The sequence below is a fragment of the Macaca nemestrina genome, chromosome 17, assembly GCF_043159975.1.
Source record: "Macaca nemestrina isolate mMacNem1 chromosome 17, mMacNem.hap1, whole genome shotgun sequence".
In the NCBI taxonomy this organism is placed as follows: domain Eukaryota; kingdom Metazoa; phylum Chordata; class Mammalia; order Primates; family Cercopithecidae; genus Macaca; species Macaca nemestrina.
Window position 1 is genome coordinate 56,279,714 of NC_092141.1, and position 19,935 is coordinate 56,299,648.

At 35.6% G+C, this 19,935-nt stretch overlaps 1 long non-coding RNA gene across 2 annotated transcripts in view; it reads right to left on the reverse strand.

Annotated features, from left to right (window-relative positions):
• The window catches only part of LOC139359612 (uncharacterized), a 125,028-nt gene that overhangs the window by 92,100 nt on the left and 12,993 nt on the right, over positions 1-19,935 (reverse strand). The window lies entirely within an intron of this gene.

The window sequence follows — 19,935 nt, forward strand, 5'->3', positions numbered from 1 at the left end:
TGGCTAGAGGAAATCCATCGGCACATACAGCTACTATCTCAGAAAGGCCTCTGGATGTAAGAGTTGTGATGCTTTATAAGATGCTGAAGGCTGGGCGTAGTGGCTCACACCTGTAATCCCAGCACTTTGGGAGGCCAAGGCAGGCAGATCGCGTGAGGTCAGGAGTTCGAGCCTGGCCAACATGGTGAAACCCTGTCTCTACTAAAAATACAAAAATTAGCCGGGCATGGTGGCAGGCGCCTGTAATCCCAGCTACTCAGGAGGCTGAGGCAGGACAACTGCTTGAACCCGGGAGGCAGAGGTTGCAGTGAGCTGAGATTGTGCCATTGCACTCCAGCCTGGGGGATGAGAGCAAGACGTCGTCTAAAAAAAAAAAAAAAAAAAATTGTTTCTGTTATTCCTTGGATGTATTCCTCATCCTTCCTTTCATTTGCAAAGTGACATTTGGGTTTGTCTTCAGAGACCGTAAAGAAAATAGGATCTAGGGATACTGCATGTGGTTCCAGAGCCAGTTTTGAAGAAATACAATCACAGGAGCCACAGACCAAGGGGTAAACAATTGAGTCCTTGCTACCCGCAGCAAGAGAATAAAACAAATTTGATAAATAGCCCTGAGTCTTAATGACACAACAATATGTGATTCCCAGAGACATACATTTTGGCTCTAAATACATTTTCAAATATATTTTTGAAGAAAGTTTGCTGCACTGTCTGATACACTACGTTGTGTTTGACTTGCTTAATGCCAACTGAATGAGAAAGTAGGTGATGATGTAGAAGCTTGCCTAGGGGAAAGCAGCTTAACTAGGCTAGTCTTGATCAATTGAAGAGAAAATAAATGAAAGAGATTCAAGGTCAGGTTATGATGAATTTTATCTCTCGCAATAAGAATTATCTACAAAACCCTTTGACAATTTTGGGAATCAATTCACCTGAATCCTAATACACTATAGACAATATATTCAAATTTATACAATTTTTGGACTTCAGAGCTTATTTAAAATAAATAATAATTGCTTTTAATGACAAAATGCATTTCATTGATAGATAATACATTTTATATTAAAGAAGAGGAATAAGTCTAATATTTTTTTGCATCTTCTTGAACATACAAGAACCATAATTTTCCACACTTGTTTTTGTGCAGAAAGCCCTGCAGAAGTGTTCTCTCAAAGCAACAGGAAAAATAAAATAATTTAAAAGTGTTTCTTCACAATTTTGAAGAGGGTACAATCCAGAATTGCTATTTAAAATTAACTTTATTGTTAGAGGTCTGCTAATATAACTTAAAAGAATTCAATTAAACTCAATAACCTGGTTTGCTAATAAATAGAATAATGCTGGCAAGCCCTCTTTTCACAGAATTTTCTTAATTATCCTACATAAAGTTCACAGAGTTTTTAGATCTTAGCATGTTCTACTTTATATAAATAAAATTTCATCTTCTGTATGTTTTTCTTAGCTTTATGTGTAATTTCAGTGTAAGATAACAAAGAGAAAATATGAAACAACTGAAAACTGGAATCTTCAGAAACCTTGGTTCATCATTCCCGTTTTTCAACAATTGAAATGTAATTCCCTTTAACTGAGTTTTTTGTTTTTTTTTTTTAAATACTGTGTTCTTTCTCTCTCATGCACTGAGGTTAGTGCTTTATTACATGGTAGATCTCAAAGTTTCCAGTTTAGAGTGTGTGTAAGGGAGGGACAATAAAACTGAGCAGCCAAACAGATAATGCTAACTAGGCATGGATAAAATATATGATCACATGAACTATTCATTACTGATAATGACTACACTACCCAGTGGAAAACCAGTACTACTTTGGATAACAGCAGACACGTTGTGAAAGTTTACCAGTATAAACATCATGCTAGGTATTCAATATATATATATATATAGAGAGAGAGAGAGAGACATTTCTTTTATTTGCACAAAAAAATCACACTTAAACTAGCATAAACAAAATATATTGAATCATAACTAGTAAACAAGATTAAATCTTGAGACAATCAAGGATAAAATTTCACCAGAATCTCTCTCATAGCTGTTATTGTACTTATTGTCTTTCTCTGTGACTAAGGATGGATTTTTCTCTAAGAGGATTAAGGATAAAACTGCCAGGTTTTCGAGGTTTACACATCCCACAGCTTTGTCACTAAAGGAAAAAAAAAAATTCCACACTCCGACTCCAAAGAAGTGGAAAAATTCTTAAGAAAAATCCCCATGTGTTTTGTCCTAGACCAATTGTGAAGACAATGTCAGAATGCTTACGTAACAGCCTAGAATGGATTGAGTAATTTAGAACAATTACCATAACCAGGGAAGTAGCACAGTTCCTTATACATTTTAAATACATTGTATATATTACACACACACACACACACACACACACACACACACACACACACACACACACACACAATATCGTAGGCACTGGGAACCAAAGCAACGATCTTAATTGTTTTCAATTGTATTTATATTCTCAGAAGAACTATTTAAGCTACACATAGAATTGTATTTTATAGAGAGGGGACTTTTCATTCACATAGTAGTAAATTGTAGGTCTGAGATCTGAATATAGATTTGTGAACTCTTGTCAACAGAACCATCTTTAGAACAGGGCACACATGGCTTGCCTCAGTCCACCCCTACAGGAATCCCTACATTTCCTTTTGTACTCACACCTTGGAATCCAGTATTCATATTGTCTTCCCTCAAAATATCAAAGTCCCCCTTTGGGTCCGGGGATTAGCTGGTGGCTGATAGTGCCATCCTAGAGGGCTAAGTACCTCCAGCTCCTCTATAGGTTTGATGCCATATGTTTGTCATTTCTTTGGGATGACCATGTCTTTCTTTTGAGGATTTTCTAGACTGTTGCTCCACAATACCAAGGGTTATCTTCTGACGTTTTCTCCTGCTTTAGATCAATATGGTGACTATATGTTCTCATTCTTTCTTGAGCTGTGCTAGACCAAGAATAGGAATTCCTTGTGCAAGTAGGACCAACTCTTCTCATTCTACCCATAGGCTCATAGTCTGTCCTATCTGCTGGTACAGGTATGTGGAAGGCAAGATTGTTTTTATATTGAAAGACATATTCTAAGAATGCTGTAAATACAGCCTAAGGAGTTTAAGAAGACATATTTAGAAGATGTTCTATATTTACAGAGGGTCAAATTCACATGACAGAAATGAAATTATTGCTCACATGTTCCTGAATAGTCTGAGTAAGACGCACCCTTGTGGTCATCATGAACAAAATAGGATATCAACTATTTTTCTGAGACAGGGTCTCACTCTGTCACCCAGGCTGGAGTGCAGTGGCACAATTATGGCTCACTGCAAACTCAGGCTCCTGGGATTATGTAATCCTCCCACCTTAGCCTTCCTAGTAGCACTTATTAGCTATTTAGCTCCTTCCCAATGCACAGGTGTGCATTGCCTTGCCTGGCTAATTTAAAAAAAATTTTTTTGAGACAGAGTCTCTCTGTGTCTCCCAGGCTGGTATCAGACTCCTGAGCCCAAGTGATCCTCCTGCCTTGGCCTCCCACAGTGCTGAGATTACAGGCATGAGCCACCACACCTGGCCAGTAACAACTTTTGAGAGTCTGGAAACCTTCACAGGACTCCCAAAGAATGATGCAATGTCATGAGTAATATTGTGATTGACTTGAAATAAGTGGTATTAGGGAGCTGCAGAGGCAAGAAGGTCAATATTCTTTCAATATTAACACTTACAAAGAGCCATGGAATTATAAGTAATAACAAAATTGCAACCTCTTCCTAGAGGTAGAAAATATGAAATTAGCCAAGAACAGCATATTTGGCAATAAAAATAAAACATGAAGAGTTGGTTCTTGAATTGAAATAGGAAGAGAGCGTACCTGGAGTCTAGGAAAAACCTCTACAACTCTTCATGGGACAATAAACAAATAGATATCTACTTTTTCTCTGCCTATGATTCTAAATATGTACCAACAATCAGTACACTTCACATGGGTCCATTATTTTATAACGTATTTTTAAATCAAATGGTTTATATAATCAAGCTCTCTGCAAAAAAATAACCTGCCTGGAGACAAGTATGCTTTACTGATCTGGTGGCAGCCCTGGTCTTTAACATACATCAAATGGGTAAATGAAATAGCTATAATCCAATGTGTTAAGTGATATAGCCCTCCATAAGTATTGTAGAAAAAGTGTATAAATTGCTATGGAAAACTGAGAAATTTGGCTGTAGGTTCAGAGAGAGTGGGAAAAAAAGAGATGATGTTTGAGTGAATTTTCAAAATATTCATTGATATAATTTCTTAAATAATATTTATTAATGGATTCTTGAAGTTTGAAAGAATGACAAAGGTGTGATGAAAAGGTGAAACTGGTATTTTCTTTGCAGAATATTGTCAAGATATTTATTACATTGAAAATAAAAGAAATAACTGGGCTTAATATGGTTGGAATATTTTGATCCAAACTATACTGTGCATCAAAGGCAAAAATAAGTTGTGCTGGTCAAAACAAACTCAAAATAAGACAGTTCTGAATGTTTACATGTATCTCCCTAAAGAAGATTAGTTGACCAAAAATAACTTAATTATCATTCTTTAAGAGGTGGCTTGGAATAAATAATCCATTGAGAGGGGAAAACAGTATCCTTTTGAGTTTATGATGTAAAAGGAAGATAAACCTTATTCATGGCTCTAAATGGTATAGCATCAGCTTTTTAAACCAAGGTTCCAAAGTAACCCGTGGTAAAGAACAAAACTACTGCCTGGTAGCTAACAACTCTGAGTCTCAGTCCATACAATCACATCTCAGTTTTCACACATATCAGATGTGAGACTATTGAAAATTACTTAATCACTCAATGCTTTATCTGTAAAATGGATATAGTAGTACCTATCTCAAATAATTGTTAAAAAATAAATTGACTAGCGTCTGTAAATTGTTTGGATCACTTTCTAACATATATACATGAATCATAAATGTCATTTATAATTTATCTTACTAACTCTGAAAACTCTGATCATCAAGCAAATTTGCTGGGTTGTAGAAGACCAGAAGTCATTAATACTATAGTTAATGTAAGCTGTTTAAGCCACATCCTTCATGTGGGGATGAATTGCAAGACTTCTATTATCTTCTGCAGCTAGGTCCCCAATGGGAGATGGTAGGTGGTAGAGTGGAGGGACTAAGCGTGCATGGGAAATTGTGTCATTACAATTTTGTCTTTTTATAGAGATTTCTCTTCTGTTAAAAATCCTCACACCATAAACAAAATCAATTTTAACTTCCAAAAATAAAATTCCACATGGATTTCAAGCTTAAATATAACAAGTTTCAAGAAGAAAATATGGTAAAATATCTAAATGAAAACACTGACACAATGAAGAAAGTGAAAATGGAAGTCACAGTGTGGGAGCACATATGTCCATACATGGACAAGTGATTGATTCATGTCCAGAATAAGTAATTCCTACTGATCAATAAGAAGAGGCAGAAAATCAATATGTATACACATACACACACATGCAATATGTATATATATGTGCACACACATACATACATGTATGTGTATATATATATGCGGACAGGATCTTGCTCTGTCACCCAGGTAGTGCTGTGCCTTGAACATGGCTTACTGCAGCCTTGACCTCCTGGGCTCCCACCTCAGCCTATTGAGTAGCTGGTACTACAGACACATGCCATAACCCCTGACTAATGTTTTATAGAGATGGGGTTTCACCATGTCCAGGCTAAAAACAAATATTAATCAACAATATGACACTGAAAAATAATCCAGAAACAAAAGCACATGTTATGAGATTTTACTTATATAAACTTCAAAAAGCAAAAGAAAAAATAAAAGTGGAAAGCAAGACAATCTAAGGTCTTTTGATGTAGGATAAAGGTTACTGTTGTGGAAAGTATTCATCTGGCATGAGCATACCTGGAAAAGTCTCAGGTGTTGGTAATGGTCTATTATTTGGTTGATTACACAGCTTTGTCAACTCTGAACATTCGTTTGCCTCTATATATTTGATTTTTGAATTTTTTTGTAGTCGGTTATAAATCAATAAAAGATTAATTTCTTCTTTTAATTTTTGGTGTTGAAAAGGGCTTTATTTGGTGGAACATCATGGATTGGATAGAGATAACAGACAAAGACTGAAAATTACCAAATAGTGTTTTGCAAGGCAGGGCAAGCATTGGACATTTCAACAGATGAAGCATCAAGAGCTAAATATGATGGTGGAAATGGTGAGCTCCAGGTGTAGCAGAGGTCCTGGAAAAAAGGGAGACTCAAGAAAAGTTTTGAATGAATTAATGAATGTCTAGAGGTGAGAAAAAGCATGATGTTTTCAAGAAGAACAAGTAGTTGTATGTACTGAGCTACTGAAAAGCGAATAATTGTTTAATTGTTACTTAAAACTAATTTATTCTAAAAATAACAAACAGATACTTTTTGTTACTGAAGAGCTGAAATGTAGAAATTCAATGGTTATAAAGGAACAAGCTATGATTTATAGTGTGATAACTTAAATTTTGAGCCAAAACTCAATCTTACCTTTGGAAGAGCCTAATCCAGAAAATTATTTTATATAAGAAAATCACATGTAAAAATTCAAAATTAAATTTTTTTTTACAAACTTACTGTACCTAGGAAATCATCTCTGAAATATATTCTCAATTAACCCTAATAAAAATCTGTAGTGACAGCTAATAATTAATCTAACTTTAGAGGTCTCAGTTTATTTTGGCAGTATGTTCAGGCTCACAGAGCTGGTTGGTAGCAGATACAGGAATGAAACTTAGATATAATATCCTATTTATGCTCTTCCCAATAAGTTCATGGTATAAAATAAGAGGTCAAGTATTCATAAAATCAAGTTTTGTACATGAGTGGTTTTTCATAATCAAGGATTGAGGTGGCTTTAGTAACTATGACACAAAATTGAAAAGCCAAAAGAAAACAGAATACAATATATTGTTAATTACTATGGTCATTTTGTTGTACTTGAAAAATTCTAAAACAGTGGATGTTAAGTGTTCCCACCAGAAAAACATTAACTATGTGTATTAACTAACTATATATTGTATATACAAGTTAGCTAGATTTAGTCATTACACAATGTATATATATTTCAAAACATCATGTATGTGACAAATACATATAAATTTATTTATTAATTACAAAATAACTAAAAAGAAAACAGCTATAGACATTTAATTGTATAAAAGCAAAAAAAGAAACTTCACAGCAGAAACATCAGAAGCAAGTTAAAACAGCAAACTGCTGAAAATACTTGTTGTATATATTATAAATAATATTTACAAAATTCTAATAGCTTTTAAAAATAGAAGGGAAAATTATCAACTACCTTAGAGAGAATGTGCTGGGAATCTTAATAAAACCTTCATAGAAGAAATCCAAATAGAACTTAAACATATAAAATATGCTAACCCTCACTTATAATAAGATAGATGCAAATTAATGCTTCACTGAGATAGATTTCTCCCATCTCAGATTAGCAAAAACTCAAAAGTTTGATAATTGACTTAGTTGACAAAGCTTAAGAAAATGAATTTTCTGATATTGCTGTTGGGAATGTAAGATGTTACTAGTCTTATGGAGGGGAATTGGCCATATATTAAAACATTATATAGGCAAAATTATGCAAAGGCAATTTAATAAACCAATAGTTATAGTAACAAAATACTCAAAACATCCCAAATGGGGTGTTTTGGGGATTCATTGAATAAACTATTCACCTATAGGGGATTCATTGAATAAACTATGAAATATCCATGAAATGCAATTATGAGAAAATGAATCTAGAAAAATTAAATGAGATATCTCTGTGTGCACTAAAGTAAATGATATTTACCATGTAAGGCTAAGTGAAAAAGTAAGATTGAGGTAAGTATATGTAATGTTTTGCCATTAAAAAATATAATGTAGACATATATATGTTTGTGCTGTATGTTTGTGTGTGTGTAAAGAGATGATACAGAGATATTTATGTAAAACACTACAAAATAGTAAAGTTAAATGTAATACTAAAACAAACTTTTTATGTATAAGGAAAAAAAGGCAACAGGGCAACCAGAACAGCTGTAGAAACCAAACTTCTTTCAACATGTATGTTGTTATATAGATCTTATTTGAAACTAGGTACATTTTACATAATTTCAAAACAGAATGAGCTTTTCACAAAATTCCTAAAAAAATAAGCAAAATCAAAAAGGTGAATGAATTGTGAATTAAGTTGATGTCATAATCATTATAGAGGAACAATTCCAAATGCTCAAACTCCATAATTTGACTGTATATATCAAATGAGGTATTTCATAAGTGGTATATGCTGATAAGGACAAAAACAAGTGCAAGAAGTATTTTAAATTCTCAGGCATATTGTTGTGAGTGGTGTAATTTTTATTTTGAGGCAACAGTGTGTACCTTACGGCTAAAAGAAACGAGTAATTCTTCTGGCACTTTTAACAACTGTCATTTGGGGATGGAAGAAAGGAAATAAAGATGGAAGAGGTTAACTAATAACCTTGGTATAGAATTTGAATGAGAAGTATCAATATAAATTTACAAAGCCTTTAACTGGAAATAAAAATGCATGTAACCTATCTTTATCCACTGAAAAGTCATAGGAACGATGACTGACCCAGTGGCAATATTTAACCATATTTTTGTCTCCAACTTTTATTTAATGATAAAAGGAACCAGGAAAGCTTGCAAATATTTAACATTAGGTCTAAAGCAGAAAATGCAGGAGATGCACATGGAATATCTTTTGTCATATAGAAGGCAAGAAACCTTTCAAGTACCATTTTCTGTAAAGTTAAAAGTATACAGGAGTAAATCACAGCACCACTTGGCCAAAGCTGAGTCATTTCAATCATTGAAATTGATAATAACTGCACTAAACTGAAATATATATACTGTGTTTAAATTCTTGAGTAAACAATGAAAGAAATAAAAGAAAAAATCTAAAAGGCACGTACATCTTTGGAGGATTCTGGGAAAGCGACTTATTTTGAGTATCAGTAAATAAAAGTAAAAAAAACAAAACCAAAAAGAAACTGTTTACCTTGATTTTCTATAAAATCCATAAGTGAGGTACCCATGATGTTGAAGAGTGGGGGGTTTTCTTAGAGAACTATTTGACTTAATAGATGATGAAAGCATGATTGTATCAGACAAGCACAATTTTTCCTAGTGGAAAAGTAGAGCTAAGCAATGATCACCAATGGCTGCTTGTATCATACAAAGAAGGGCCAGACATCATGTCCCTCCTAATGGAAGTATTTTTGAAAGAGAGAGAAAGAAAAAAGAGTTAACCCAGAGTCAACCCAAAATCGGATCAAGTCTTAAGTCTCAAGATCTAAATACCAACTTACAGGAAATGTAGAGAACAAATAAAAACGTTAATTGACATCACAGTAATGCAATCAGCACAATCCAGTTTATGGAAAACTGTGGAACAAACTCTGTTTCATCAATACATCAATTACAAATAAGATAAAAAGTTATGTAGGATGAACTCATAAATTAAAAGACACTTGAGAAATCTCAACTAATCATTATAAATAGATCTTCCTGAATTGTGTTTAAAATAAAGGGTGTGTGTGTGTGTGTGTGTGTGTGTGTGTGAGAGAGAGAGAGAGAGAGAGAGAGAGACAATTTAAAAATTTTGAATACTGACTGGGTCCTTGATGATATTAAGTTATGCTTATGTTAATGACAATAAGTATGTTATCTATAGCAAGTTTTGTGATTATATTAATGAGAACCCTCACCTTTGAAAAATATCTACAAATATATTTATGAGTGAAATTTATGTCTGTAAGTTGATGTTTCTGGATAAACATGATGTCTTGGGTTTATCTAAAATATCTGGGATCAGAAGCGAATGGGAGTGGATACGTAACAAAGTAGAGCATGAGTTAAAGTTACATAAGTGTTCACCGTACTAGTGCCTATCCTTTCATAAATATTTAAAATTTTCTACAATAAAAAGTTAAAATACATATATAGTTTTATTCTGATAATATCTATAAATATTCAGTGGCATTTTCAGAGCACTGGTGTTTAAAGAGTCATATCCCATAGAACGTAAGTCAAGCACTCCTCCATGAGATCTCTTGCAAAGTGACAGTGTATGGTTTCCAAGTTTCTTTCCATTTTTTCCAAAATCATTTGCAGAAACGAAATAAGAGCTGTCTCAACCATTCTTCAACTTAATTTTACTATCATTGTCTTCCCAACTTTATTTTTGTTGATCTGACAAATTCTGTTTTATAAGGTAGGAGAATAATTTAATCTAAGGATCAAGCAGGAGCCAATGTGAGTGTCCATGATCTCAAATTAGAATGATGTACCTGTTTTTCCATCGTGAAAAAAATAACAGATCAATACCAACATGAAAAATTTGTCTAAGTCAGTCCTGGCCTAGCCATGCCTTTTCTCTGTTAAGAAGTTTCTTTATGGATGATTCTTTAGGATAAAGCTGTGAGTTTGTAATAAGGATTAAATGAGTCAGCCACACATAAAAATTCACTCTATCAGATTATCTAGTAAATTCTAGCCTCAAATATGTCTTCTCTTACAAGAATTAAAGACTAGAGAGTTTGACATTTATTACTAGAATGATTGATTCTTTTGTGGAGATTTAAAAACACGATTCTTGCTCGGCTTTTTACTAATTTGGAAAGCTATAGAGCTTCAGATATTGGGCCTTAAGTCCAACATTTCAATACATAAGAAGTTACATTTAAAGAGAGAGAACCATTATGGAAAATAAATTTTTGCTGGGCTAGGTGTCTCACGTCTGTAATTCCAACACTTTGGGAGGCCGAAGCAAGTGGATGACCTGAGGTCAGTAGTTCAAGACCAGTCTGGTCAACATGGTGAAACCCCATCTCTACTAAAAATACAAAAATTAGCTGGCGTGGTGGTGCACACCTACAGTCCTAGCTACTCAGGAGGCTGAGGCAGGAGAATCGCTTGAACCCGGGAGGCAGAGGCTTCAGTGAGCTGAGATCGAGCCACTACACTTCAGTCTGGGCAACAGAGCAAGACTCCGTCTCAAAACACACACACACACACACACACACACACACACACACACACACACACACACACAAAAGAAAATAAGAAAGTAAATTTCTTACCAAAAGTAGCCCTTTGATTTTTAACACATTTTGGCTCTAAGGGAAACAGAAAAGCATCTTGTGGGCCTTTCTTATTCATGCTGAGATTATCTGGAGGAATTAAATATACAAGAAAATCTCCCTTCTTACAAAATTTGAGGGCTTTGGGGAAATCTCAAAAATCCCCCAAATTTTGAGAAGGACATATATGCAAAATAAGGAATGAAGTAACTTACCAAAGAACTATTACTTTGTTAACTGGAAACAATAAGATCAAGTTTTGAGCTGCAATGTTTTCTTCACCATTTTACCAAATTTATTTCCCTATTTAGTTAAGGATTATATATATGTCACTCTTGTTTATAATTTTCTTTAAAAATATCAAAGTTTTACTTTGACCATTCATTTAGAGCTAACTTGCTTTTCTTCTGTAAACATTTTCCAACATATTTGTACATGTATTAGGGTATATATAAAAATGAAAAAGAAATACAGTTATCCATCAGAATCCATAGGGGATTTGTTCCAGGATCACTCCCCATACCAAAATCTGAAGATTTTCAGGTCTCTTATATGAAATGGCATAGTATTTGCAGATAACCTACACATCTTCTTTAAGTCATGTTTAGATTAATTTGTAATACCTAATGCAACGCCTACACATTACTTCATTCACAAGGATTCAACAGCAAATTCAAGTTTTGTTTCTTGGAAATTGGACTTTCTTTCCTCCCAAATAGTTTCTATCTCTGGTTGTTGAATCCAAGGATAAGGAATCCACAGATGCGGAGGGCAGACTGTATATCTCCACTGACATAACATAAGAAGCAGATAGAGTGATCTACCTCAATGAATTGAATAATGCAAACATGATTTTCAAAATGTAAGTAGAGCTTATAACACTGGTGGTTACAAAGTTTAAAATCGAAATGGAAATAGCCTATCATGACTGTAGTCTTCAAAGTAAGAGTATATATGTGCGTGTAGAATTGCTTCTGCCTAATGTGAGTAAATCTGTCCTAATGTAGATAGGTAATCATGTGAATTACCAATTGATAATTCTCCAGAATTTGGGCCTTCTATAAATTAGTTAAAAGTAATAAGATTATTAATTTTAACTTTAGTAGATCAAGGAAAAAAAAGGCCATGAAATTTTATTTTGTCATGTTTCTCAGCCTTTCAAAATTATCAGACCTAGGTTCTCAATAAAAGAATTTCACAGGCTGGGAGCGGTGGCTCATGCCTGTAATCCCAGCACTTTGGGAGTCCGAGGTGGGCAGACCAGGAGTTTGAAACCAGCCTGGCCAACATGGTGAAACCCCATCTCTACTAAAAATACAAAAATTGGCTGGGCGTGATGGCAGGTGCCTCTAATCCCAGCCACTCAGGAGGCTGAGGCAGGACAATCGCTTGAACCCGGGAGGTGGAGGTTGTAGTGAGCTGAGATCACGCCATTGCACTCCAGCCTGGGGGACAAGAGCGAAAAAAAAAAAAAAAAAAAAAAGAATTTCACAAGTGAAACTCAGTTGTGTAGTAAGAGATATTTATATTTCAATTATTAGATATGTCACTTACAAAGTGAATGGGATTTTATATCATTAATCTCATTCATCATCACTCTGCATCTCAGCCTTTTTTTTTTTTTTTTGAGGTGGAATGTCAATCTGTTGCCCAGGCTGGAGTGCAATGGCGTGATCCAGGCTCACTGCAACCTTAGCCTCCCGGGTTCAAGCTATTCTCCTATCTCAGCCTCCCAAGTAGCTGGGATTACAGGTGCATACTACCATGCCCAGCTAATTTTTGTATTTTTAGTAGAGACAGGTTTCACCATGTTGGCCAGGCTGGTCTCGAACTCCTGACCTCAGGTGATCCTCCTACCTCTGCCTCCCAAAGTGCTGGAATTACAGGCATGAGCCACTAGGCCCGGCCCTGTCTCTGCCTTTTTTGATATGACTTTGCAGCTCCTCTCGCTAGAGGCAGAGATTACATCTCTGCTCACCAATGTTGAATCAATTGTGAGTAGAAGTGACAGTGGAGCTTGGGTCCAAATTCCATAATTCATTGCAAGTGTGTACTCACCTCTTTTCCACTTCTTCTGTGCATGTAAGAACATGCACTGAATAATCTACAGGCCCCAAAGAATGAGAGACACAAGAAGCTCCTGCAAAGCTATTCTTGGCTTGCAGCTAAACTCAGCCAACTCCAACCAGTTCAGATGCACTAAAGCCAAGTCTCAGTTGCATAAATAAAACAAAAACAAAATATAAGTATTATTTGAGATTTTTTTGTTATGCAGCATTACAGTGGCAAATGCTGACTAATCCAGGCATTGGTTATAGAACTAAGACATGGTTTTTTGTTTTTGTTTTTTTTTTTGAGACAGAGTCTCGTTCTGTCACCCAGGCTGGAGTGCAGTGGCTGGATCTTGGCTCACTGCAAGCTCCCCGCCTCCCAGGTTTATGCCATTCTCCTGCCTCAGCCTCCCAAGTAGCCGGGACTACAGGTGCCTCACCCCGCTAGTTTTTTTGTATTTTTTAGTAGAGACGGGGTTTCACCATGTTAGCCAGGATGGTCTTGATCTCCTGACCTCGTGATCTGCCCATCTCGGCCTCCCAAAGTGCTGGGATTATAGGCTTGAGCCACCGTGCCCGGCCTCTAAGACACTGTTATGAGATAAACCTGAAATATGTTACAGTGGCTGAGGACAGAGCAGGAGAGGAGAGAAACCACTATCTGATTCTGGGAAACACATTATCCGTAAGTCTTGATTTCCCCTTTGGCAAAACTGGAAAAAATATTAACTATTTCATAGATACAGTATAAATATTTAACTGGATAATGTATGTCAGCTGCTTAGCCAGTGCTTGGCACATACAAATTATACTCAACAAATGCTAGTTTTAGACATTTTTATAATTGCCAGGTGCAACATTCACAGACCTCTTTAGTTTGCATTCCAGGAATGACTTTAAACATCCTAAAAGCTGTTAAACAAAATGTAAAAAAGAAAGTAAGTAGCACTTTGCTCATCAACATATCATATCTTATCAAATTATTCCAACTCAGATCTTCTCCTAATCTATTCATTTCCTTGACAACAATGCAAAAGGTTCTCTTAACCTAACAACTTTGAAATTTTTAACTCAAGCCACTAAACATGCTGAAAGAGTATTAATATGAACTCACAGTAATCTTATCAAGTAGGTATGATGTTTTATTTCTATTTTGATTATTTTTCCCAGTTGATGGGTGAGGAAATCAAGACACAGAAAGCAAGGTAACTTCCTGATAGTTAACGCTCCAGTAGGGGAAATGACCACAATTTGAAGCCAGGATCATCTGGTTACACAGCCCTTGCTCTTGTCCATTATGCTTTGCTGAAGCTTCCTGGAGCACAGAGGTTCTATCTGAGAGCACAACAGGTGATTACGGTCAGCAATAATTTAGTGTACATTTTTAAATAACTCAAAGAGTGGAATCAGAATGTTCCTAACACAAAAAAATATGACAAATGCTTGAGATGATGGATACCCCAATTCCTCTGATGTGATTTTTACACATCATATGCCTGCATCATAACATCACATGCACCCCATGAATATATACACGTTATGTACCTCTAATAATTAAAAATGTTAAAAATAAATAATCTGGGGCAAGTCATGGTGGCTCACACCTGTAATCCCAGCGCTTTGGGAGGCTGAAGCCAGCGAATCACGAGGCCAGGAGTTCGAGACTAACCTGGCCAACATTTCACATGGTGAAACCCTGTCTCTACTAAAAATACAAAAAATTAACTGGGCATGCTGGCAGGCGCCTGTAATCCCAGCTACTTGGGAGGCTGAGGCAGGAGAATCACTTGAACCCGGGATGCAGAGGTTGCAGCGAGCCGAGATCGTGCCACTGCAATCCAGCCCAGACGACAATGCGAGGCTCCATCACAAAACAATAAATAAATAAAAATAATAACTAAATAAGTAAATAAAATAATCTGGTTACATCTAGAAACTAACTGCAGAGCTTTGGAAATATGACCATACCCTGGCCTACCCTCCATAAATTCTGACTTCATTGATCTGAATCGGGACCAGAGATGTGTACTTTAAAAAAATAAAACAAAAAACCCAGGTCACTCTGGAACATAGCTGTGATTGAAACATCCCACCTACAGGGATGAGACAGTGCCATATTGTGGGTAAGAGCTTGACTACAGCATTCACACTCCACCGATTTGAATCCCAGCTCTGCTATCTGGACATATTTTCTTCCTCATTTTCCACAACTGTAAAATGGAGATTATGACTGTATCTACCTCAGATAACTTAATATTTCTTAAGTGTTTGGAACAGAATCTGGATATAGTAACTGCTACATTGATGATTGTTAAATAAAAAGAGCAGGCAATGGAAACAGAAATAACTTGATTTAAACGGACATAACTCCAGTTGTTGCTGTATGCCATATACTTCTCACCTCTAAAATGACACTCATTGAGGATCTTCTTTATCTCTCTCTTCCTCCTTTTTTATTTATTTTGTCTGAGTTTAATGTAATTTAATTTTAGCTACAGTTGTCTAACAAAAATGTGTAACACTAGTAGTGAGTCCTTTTCTAATACTTAAAATATACTGGGAAATTTGAATGCTGACCTTTGAAGGCTGAAAGAGCTCCTAGAAGTTTTAACTTGTAGAGTCATTCGTAAGTGGCTCACTTCATTCTCACCATTCAAAGACTAGAAATGCAGTACAAATCAGACATTTTTTAGGGGGTTAGTTAACTCACACATGACTTTGTAAACACAAGAGACCAATATAGGGAGGATGTAGAACTTAGGATCCCTTGAATTTTAACTCATTTCTAACCAACTCATTCAGAAAACAGCACAAAAACAGATTGTCACTGAAATACAATAATTCTGTTCTTCAGGGAAGGTTTGTATTGAGCTATATAGTTTTTGTTCTTATAAAGGAAAATACAAGAACTAATATTATTCAGGTCTGGGAAATTTCCCAGCAAAAGTTGCTGAGACAGGATAATCTGTGATGGCTTTCATTTCTGTGGAGGTAGACAATTTCAGTTTTGAAAATATCTGCAAATATAAAGGGGAGCACATTATTTCCTAATTCGATTTGGAAGACTAAAAACTTTCTGACTCCATGCTCAGTGCTTTTCCCAGACAATCTATTTGGAAGGGTCCAATACAAATAAAGGTAATCAGTTAAGTCTTGTGTTTTACTGTATTTTTTTTTTCAGGCATTATTTCCACAAGCTTTCAACATATTGTTTTGTTGTGGCCCAATTTCCTATTCTGCATCACGTTGTTTTATAAATATTTATTCAGATTTTGTTTTCCCCAAGAAAGTACAACCTTCTTTAGGCTTATGTCTGTGTCTTTTTTAGATATAAACGAATGCATACGTAAGCTTCTGTGCTGTGTGGTGAGATAGCACATTTTTTTCTTCATAAAGATAAATTATTGTTAGGTAAAGCTTGAAGGTGGCTGAGAAGGGAATAGGCAAATGTCATGAGGAAATCAAGGGAAGAAGAATACAAACTCTTATCTGTTTTACCAGCAAGACTTTCTAAATGGACTCAGGTTTTTCTAACCAAGATCCATATGCAAAGTCAGGGTAAACAACACTTCTGAGATAAATAATACTGCATGCTTGGAAGAGTTAGGGCTGTCAGGGCAGTCCCTGCACTGAGATAAGTTGTTGATATAGAAGTAAATTTGAGAGAGCTACATTGATGAGGCAGCAGATGCTGAACCCTCTGCTGCTCAACCAACTGGGATCCCTAGGGAACTGAGTGCATATAAAGAAACATGATGCCCCCCAATCCCCCAAAAACCATGCTGGAATAAACCATTCTTAATCAAGTATAACACCAAGGAAGGTGTGTCATCCTGTCTTTCCCTTGAAGAACTACAGGGGAAAGACAATTGTCTCCACTAATGGCAGTGAGAAGAAGAGTATGACCAAGTTTGGCCACAACATATGATAGGAGGCTCTTATGTATTTGTGATCTGGTAAGTGCAGAAGATGTTAACAGTGACAATGCTTTGGTGTGCAGGGTTTAGCCATGACACCAGGCTTTCACACTACAGATTAGACAGGGAAGCATTCTGGAGCAGCCAGAATGTAGTAGCAAAAGTAGAGATCTCTTATAGTCCCGTTTTCAAGGCACTGGTATTTTGATTTTTTGTTATTTTTTATTTGTTTGTTTTTGGTTTTTGTTTTGTTTTGCTTTGAGATGGAGTCTTATTCTGTCACCAGGCTGGAGTGTAGTGGCACGATCTGAGCTCACTGCAACCTCCGCCTCCTGGGTTCAAGCGATTTTCCTGTGTTAGCCTCCAGAGTAGCTGGTATTACAGGTGCCCACCACCATGCCCGGCTAATTTTTGTCTTTCTAGTAGAGACACCACGTTAGCCAGGCTGGTCTCGAACTCCTAACCTCAGGTGATCTGCCCAACTCGGCCTCCCAAACTCTTGGGATTACAAGCATGAGCCACTGCGCCCGGCTGGCATTGTTATTTTGGACAAAATTAAGTATTTCAGTGTTACATTGCTGCAGATGCAAATAAAGAGGTGTTTTTTTTGTTTTGTTTTGTTTCTGTTGTCTTTTTTGCTTGTTTTTATTTCCAGGCTTCCCTGGTGTCCCTGGCTTCTTATCTTGGCAAAAACAGTATTCATGGATTCTGTAGACAGCCCACTATAAGATGTAAGCTGCTAAGTCCATGGATATCAAGGGATATATCTGAGCTCCAGATGTATTGGCAATGAGACAGAATTTCTGAGCATCACAAAAAGATTCAATAGATATACTGACTCCCTACATACTCATATTTCTGGAGATACAAGTTGAATATTTTATGCAGGAAAAACTTGGCAATACCTTGCTTACTTTAAAATACTTAGTTGCTTGATCCTTTTAGTTCTGTGAATCAGATATTCATGTCGAACATGGCAGGACCACTCAGGATCTTCTGCCTGGCCCGGTTAGCACCTCCATGCTAATCTTAGTTCTCTCCATTTTTCTAACTAGTCCAAATCCCTGAATTTATTGTCTCAGACGTCTTTATCTTTCCAAATAATCCACCGATATCTAAACTCATTCCTCTTCTCTTTTTTTTCCCTATTGTTTTCACTACTGTAAGACATCATTTTCAGATTAAATAACTAATTTTCCTAATATAACTAGGAAATTTGAGCTAATTATCTATTTTCAATCCAAAACGTTACATGCGTTAATTCTATTTTTGAGTAAATCCTTCTCTAGCTCTTCCACAAAAATTCAGCACACTTTTTTGTTGTTGTTTTATTAATGACTTTAGCTTTTAGAGTAGGTTTAGGTTCACAGAAAAACTGAGAGAAAGGTACAGAGATAGCCTACATATACTTTTCCTCTCACATGCACAGCCTCTCCCTTTATCAAATCTCCCACCAGAGTGGTACATTTGCTACAATCGATGAAGCTACACTGACATACCATTATTGCCCTAAGTCCATAGCTTACATTAGCATTCACTTTTAGTGCTGTACATTCTATGGGTTTGAAAAGTAGAAAATGACATACATCCATTATTGTAATATTACACGGAGTATTTTCACTGCCCTGGAAATTCTCAAGCATATATTTTTTTTCTTTAATATTCTCATTACTCTTTGTATATATTGTAATAATAGTACTTATGATATTATATTGTAATGCATATTTGTTTCCTATTAAACATTTCTTAAAACTACAAACTGTGTTTTTAATTTCATTACTGACTGCATTTAACAAAGACAATCTACAGTGAAATTTTAATGAGTAGTCATTGAATAGTCATATTATTTAGAGTTTGTGGATACATTGTCATTCATCAATAATAGCTTCCCTTTCATAACATACTGACAATGTTGCAGCCCAGAAGAGACGGCTAATGGTTTGAAGGCTTGTCAATAAAACTCTTCAAATTCCATAAACTGCCTTAGAGATTACCCAGATTACATGATATCTGATTCAAGGTACCTCCAGGTATTGGAGGATCACAAACATATATTTAATATAATCAAGGGGACCTTCCTTAAGAAAAAAAATTAATGCAAATTTGGTGCAGAGTCTTCGAAGGAGCCCATGCCTATTCTTCATAGTCAATTTATTCTTTCTGGTATATGTATAATTATCTTTAGTGAAAAAGACTGAAATGTATTTCCACAGATTTTACTGAGTTTCAGTATAAAAAATAGTCATATATGGAATAAAGGAGTATTTTGTTTTGAAGGCAAGGAGGAGTAAAACTACTACAAATATTATCCACTATTTTTATCTAAACTCCCTTATATGAAGACCTACTAGGAATTTTATTTTTCCTTAGAGCCCAGCCCAAGATACAGCCTGATTTTCATTTATAAACTCATCTGTCTCTTGCTAATCAAAACTGAGAACTTTATGACCCACTAAGTTTCTTCAATTTTTAGCTATTAAGGAACTGGGACACACATAATAGATTTAACTGTCATAATTCTTAATAGCCTTGGTTTTCCGAATTTTATTTTTCTTCTTCTTCTTCCATTTTGATTACTTGGATTTTCATCTTTTATTCTTTTTTTACCAAAGTTTTTCCATCTTACTGCATCTATATTTATGTGTAAGATACCTCCGATCACCTGGTATAAATAAATAAGTAAAGCCTGAATTATTCACCTAGGAATCTAGCAGCTGAAGAAGAGAACAGGTAGAGATGAAAAAGATAGGACTCTCTAGTGATGATAAATAAGGACAGA